General features: G+C 33.5%; 1 non-coding gene across 1 annotated transcript; it reads right to left on the bottom strand.

The window, feature by feature from the left end:
- Positions 1 to 388: 388 nt before the first annotated feature.
- LOC121224886 (small nucleolar RNA R71) lies at positions 389 to 494 on the bottom strand. Its single transcript, XR_005922628.1, has one exon. It is a non-coding gene; the product is annotated as a small nucleolar RNA R71 (small nucleolar RNA).
- Positions 495 to 6,088: the final 5,594 nt, after the last annotated feature.

Below are 6,088 nucleotides of genomic sequence, written 5' to 3'. Positions count from 1 at the left end.
AAAAATGCCATTAAAAGCCTGTTTTGGTATAGTCAGTGTGCCATGCCGCTTCTTAACGAACTAAATTCGGGAATTAAGAGATTGGAGATTAAGGCATCATCGTTTGAATTGAAGCCTGTGATGTTTTGGATGTTTCGAACAATCGGCCAATTCAATGAAATGCCCACTGAAGATCCATATCATCACCTTCGATTGTTTTTTAAGGTGAGTGATCCCTTCAAGATAGCTGGTGTAATTGAAGACGCACTGAGGTTAAAGTTGTTTCTATACTCGTTGCGAGATTGAGCATGAGTATGGCTTAATTCGTTGCCATCCAATTCAATTTCTACTTGGTAAGAATTAGCTGAATACTTTCTAGTAAAATACTTCCCACCTAGCAAAAATGCTAAGTTGCAGAATGAGATCACCACTTTTGAACAATTAGATGACGAGTCCTTATACGAGGTGTGGGAAAGATTCAAGGAGTTACTATGTAGATGCCCTCATCACGAGATTCCACACTGTATCCAGTTGGAGACATTTTATAATGGTTTCAACACACACACAAGGTTGGTGGTAAATGCTTCTGCGAATGGTTCTCTCTTGTCGAAGTCTTATTATGAGGGTTACGAAATCATCGAGAGAATAGACAGTAATAATTACCAGTGGCCAACAAATCAAGCAGCTTCAGGAAGACGAGTAGCTGGAGTGCATGAAGTTGACGCCCTTACTTCACTCTTAGTTCAGGTATCGTCTATCTCTTCAATGTCGAAACAGTTTACTACTAACAATTTAAATCATGTTGCAGTTCAACCACCAATCCACTACCAATGAGGTTGACCAGACAACACTTACATGTAGCATATATCAAATCAAACTCTTGGTTTCAATCAACAAGTTCAAAACCCAATGCAAGTTAAACCTTTAAATAATTTGGAGAATTTGTTGAAGGCATACATTGCTTAAAACTATGCCTTGATTTAACGCCAAGCAACAACACTAGAGAATTTGGAAAATCAAGTGGGACAATTAGTTGATGAGTTTAGAAACGGACCACAAAGTGTTGTACTAAGTAGCATAGGAAATCTTTTATCAGTCGAGTCTTCTAATCTTGAGAACTTCTTAAGAGCATACATGGCGAAGACTGATGCAACTTTGAGAAATTTGGAGAACCAGATAGGGCAGCTAGCTAACGAGCTTCGAAATAGACCACAAGGAGCTTTCCCAGTGACATGGAGAACCTAAGAAAATCGAGCAAAGAAAATTGCAAAGCGAAAAGACTTTTGAACCCAGTGAGGTTGAGGTTGAAGATAAACCTTCGCAAAAAGAGGAAAATCAACCAACGATTGAAGTTCCTGGACCAGAGAAGCCAAATTCTGCAAATTCTGAAAAGGTAAAATCTAAACTAGTGAATTCTAATAAGCTAACCTCTTTGTTAGATGTAGATATATAACCTCGAAAGAGTTGTCCAATCCAAGCCAAAGTTCCATAACCTTTATATCCTTAAAGACTCCAACAACATAAATAGGATACTCAAAGTAAGAGAATATTGGATGTGTTGAAACAGCTACGTATCAACATCTCATTGGTAGAAGCTTTGAAGCAAATGTCGAACTATGCGAAAGCTATGAAGGAATTTTTTTCTAAGAAGAGAAGGTGGGGGAATTTCAAAATGTAGCCTTGACTACAGAGTGTAGCCTATTTTCTCAGAACAAGTTGCCTCATAAGTTGAAGGATCTAAAAAGTTACATCATACCTTACAATATTAGAGAATCCTATTGTGGTAAGGCTTTGTGCGATTTGGGATCGAGTATCAACTTAATGCCTACATTTATATTTAGACGATTAAGTATTGGTAAGGCCAAACCGACTATAATTACACTCCAATTGGTGGGTCGATCTTTTGCATACCCAAAAGGAAAGATCGAAGATGTCTTGGTACGTGTTGATAAATTCATATTTCCTACTGACTTTATTATTTTAGATTTTAAAGCAGATAAAGAAGTACCAAGCATCCTAGGAAGGCCTTTCCTAGAAACTGACAAGACGAGAATCGATGTACAGAAAGGTGAACTCACCATGCAAGTTCAAGATGAGCAAGTGACCTTTAATGTACTCAAAGCCCTAAGATCTTTTGATGAGGTTAAATATTTTTTTACTATCTCTGAGAAAGATATATTGGATCCTGCAAAATTAGAATACAATGATCCATTATAAGGTATTTCATCTGACTCTTCGCATCAAGATAAGGATTATACATGTTTGGAAGCTAACTTGGAAGAATCCAGTTCAAAAGTTTAGTTCGACACATTAGAGTTATTATCACATGAGTACAAGCAACCCAACACATCAAGAGAAGAGCCATCTGAGTTAGACTTCACTATTTTGAAAAGGGATCTGTCAAGGGTCAGAAAGTTCGATTCAATCTTGAGTATTTGATCCTGGAAAACTCGAGTTCCAATGGTTAAAATCAAGGATCATGGATCCCATCTATGACATTCAATGGGTGGGACTTGTACCAGAGAAAGATGGTATAACAAAAAATGGGATTATTTCATTAAGGATCATAATGGGTAGGTAGATTTGTATGAATGACAGAAAGTCGAGCAAAGAAAAATAAAAAGACCATTTCCTGCTACTATTTTTCGAGAAAATATTCAATATAATTACGGGGCAACATTACTTCTTGTTTCTAGATGGATACGCTTGGTATGATAAATGGCCGTTCGACATCGCCTTTGTCAGTAACAGTCATCAATAACATTGAGGGAGTCGTCTTCACTCTCTCAGTCGTTAATTTATTTTCAATTTTTTTCTCTCATTTGAATAAATGACATGCTTAGAAATTATTTTTCTTGAATTAGTACTTCAAATAATTCTGTCTAAGGAGATTGCAACTTAAGTAGGACCATTTTTTACCCCTCCAACCTTTCCTAGGAATTTAATTTGATGTTATTTTTCGAGAATAATTTTTTTAAGTAGCCCAAAAGAAAATTTTCATTTTCATTATTATTTCCAATTTTAATTTTATTTTTATGTTCAATAAAAGGGTCAAGTTGGCCCAATGTTTAATCAATTTATTTCTATCAAGTTTTATTTCAGTGCAGGTAATAAATATTTTGCAATTTTGGGCTCGAGGCCTAGAACAGTGATGATGACAAAAATATCCAACACTCACTACCCCTTTCCTTTGCCGCAACATCATTTCCCCACGCTACAGTAATTTAGAAAAAAAAGGGGGATGACACAAATTAATAAAAAGGGGGGAATTTCTTTTCTTAAGTATTTATTTGTAAGTATTTATTTGTATATTCTTAGTTAGTATTTTGCTTAAAACAATTACAAGCATGAATAAATTAAGCTCAATGCCGCCTTTCTAACAAAAAGCTAAGTAGTGTGGTAATGTGAATGAACATGTCTAGAATTGGATTGTTGAGGAAGACTTGATACTTAAGCAATCTTCATGAGTCACCTCTCTTTCTTGCTATCCTACCTAGTACTCGGTTCTCATTCATTACTTTGCTTACACAATGAGGACATTGCTTCTTTTTAAGTTGGGGGTAGGGCAATATTAGCATGGAATTTATTTAAGGAAATATTTGAATGAATTTTAAAGTTTCATTTAGTATGTTTCAATGATTACACATAAGTATGCAGAAATAAAATGATGTTCAGAGAAAATTTTTGTACATAATTTAGCTCACATACAAGTATGATTTTTGATTTTAACTGAGTTTTTTTATGTTATCTTGAATTATGGAATGCTTGTATGTTATTAGGTCTTATGTAGCCTTTTTCCATGAAAATTGAATTTCCTTAGAAATAGACATGCATAAAGGTTTAAGTTCTTAGAATTGACTTATTAACTTTCATGAGGCAAAATCTTAGGAGGCATAAGAATCTAAACATGATTTAGGCACATTTCCTTTAGATCGTTTGAGTCATCCAAGCCTACCATATGAATTTGACACTAGTAACCTTAATTTGAGCCTTTGAGCCTATTTTTGCTACGTACCTACATCATAAGTCATGCTACCATATTTTTTAAAATTTTATCTTATTTTTGCACCTATCTTAACTATACTTGTCTTAGTAAGCAAAGATTGAGGAAAATTTTAAAAATATGTACATGTTCTTCGTAAAAGAAGAATAAGAAGAAGAAGAAGAAGCTCTGCTCAAATATCAAAGCAAAAATAGCAAAATAATACTCAATACATTGAGAAATCTTGTTGGGAGTAAAGCTTCAAATTAAGTTTGGGGGTGGTAAAACCCGTTAGTAGGAAGGCAAAACTAGGGTTAAGATTATTCAACCTAAAAATTCACTTCTCTTTTATCCCTACATTGAGCCTAGCCCCATTACAAACATATAAAAGACCTATTGGTTTGGATGATTGTGCCAACGACATTAGTGGAGAGGAATTGCTAAGTTCAACATATGAGAACCATTAATTAAACCATGTGATTATTTTGTTTGATCGATAATGAGACTTTGAATGAATGGTGAACAGTATCTATGATCTTGAAAAACATGCATTCTATGACTTATGCTAGCATTTTTCCGCACTTAAAATAAAGTTTTGAAATAATGTTTGTATATGAGTGACCTATCAATAAAAAAGGTTTATGAGCATGATTTTGTTGATGTATGCTTATGCGCAAAAGTTGATGCTACTTAATGATGTTATTTAAACTGATTGCAAGAACGTTTTATCTAAATTTTTGCTTTGCATCGCTCGAGATGAATAATAGTTTAAGTTTGGAAGTGTGTAAACTTGAAATTATTTAGGATTTTTTAAATGTTTTTACCACATTTTGACTTAATAATTCTATTACTCTCGAGTAATTGTTAATAAATTAAGTGGATTTTTCTTAAATGTTAATATAAGACATGAATTTACTAAGTATGCAAAATTATGCTTTATTACATGATTTTTATGCATAATTTATATTATTTTCATGTTAATTATTAACATGTTAATTTTCACTATGCAATGAGAATCATGTTTCACCTTTTAAGGGAGACGTGATACTCTTTTTAGCAAAACCAGCCACAAACTTCACCTATAAATACCACACACCTTTCACCTTTCAAAGTATCCCTTAATCTATTCATTCATCAAGCATCTTTCATTCCTTCGTTCTCTTATTTCCCTTCTCCATTTCCATGCCTAGCCACTCCATCTCCGTTTCCATTATTTAGCCAACAAAAGCCTTGTCAAGACCATCTCTTGGCTGACCACCTTGAGAAACCCTTAGCAAAGGAGCAACGGGCAGATCGGAGGAATACCTCAGTCAGAAAGATTCGAAAGGCTGATGAACTGAATTAAAGTTCGAAAGGTTGATGAATTGAATTAAAGTTTACTCTTTCCTTCTTGTTGTTTAATTTAATCATGTTTTCTATATGTTTATTGATCTTGACATCAACAATGTTGGCTAATTATGTTTGCTAGGATGATTATGTTAATTCAATAATATTTGTTTGATTAATGCTTAACATGTTTGTGCCTCAGTCGATCATATTTTCAATTAAAATCAAGATGTATTTCATTCTTACGTGATTGGATGCATTAAGATTAGCTGAGCGGTCATAACAAGAGGACGACTAGTAGACACATAATTGAAAAGTGCAATGCTCAATTTAGATCATTAAACCTGACTAAATTAGAGGTTCATAATATCTTTAGTTAGCTCTACTATCTTGCATAGTTTTTAGGTTTATGTGATTAAACTGTTTCAAATGTAAATGTTCTTGTTACCTCGCATAAATGCTAAGAACCCTTAGTTTAATATAATTAGTAAAATGCATATTTCAGTAAGTAAAAGATTTTGAGATGACTTAACTTGGTTTCCAAACTCATGAAAGATCGAGTTATCATGGAATTTTTCTGAACACTATTAAGCATGATGAAAATTAATTGAGTTGATTAATATAATTATCCTAGCATATTTTATGTTGATTGTTTTTGTTGTTAAAGTCCATCCATTCAATCATTTAGATAGTTTGCATACTTAGATTAAAATTGCATTAGGGATCAATTTTGCATCTAGATAATTTAAGCATCACCATTCAATGTATTGTGTTTTTATACCAAATTGTGAATTTATAATT

Source organism: Gossypium hirsutum, chromosome D12, assembly GCF_007990345.1.
Source record: "Gossypium hirsutum isolate 1008001.06 chromosome D12, Gossypium_hirsutum_v2.1, whole genome shotgun sequence".
In the NCBI taxonomy this organism is placed as follows: Eukaryota; Viridiplantae; Streptophyta; class Magnoliopsida; order Malvales; family Malvaceae; genus Gossypium; species Gossypium hirsutum.
Note: the sequence above shows the minus strand (reverse complement) of the source record. Positions and strands in the feature narration are given on the sequence as shown.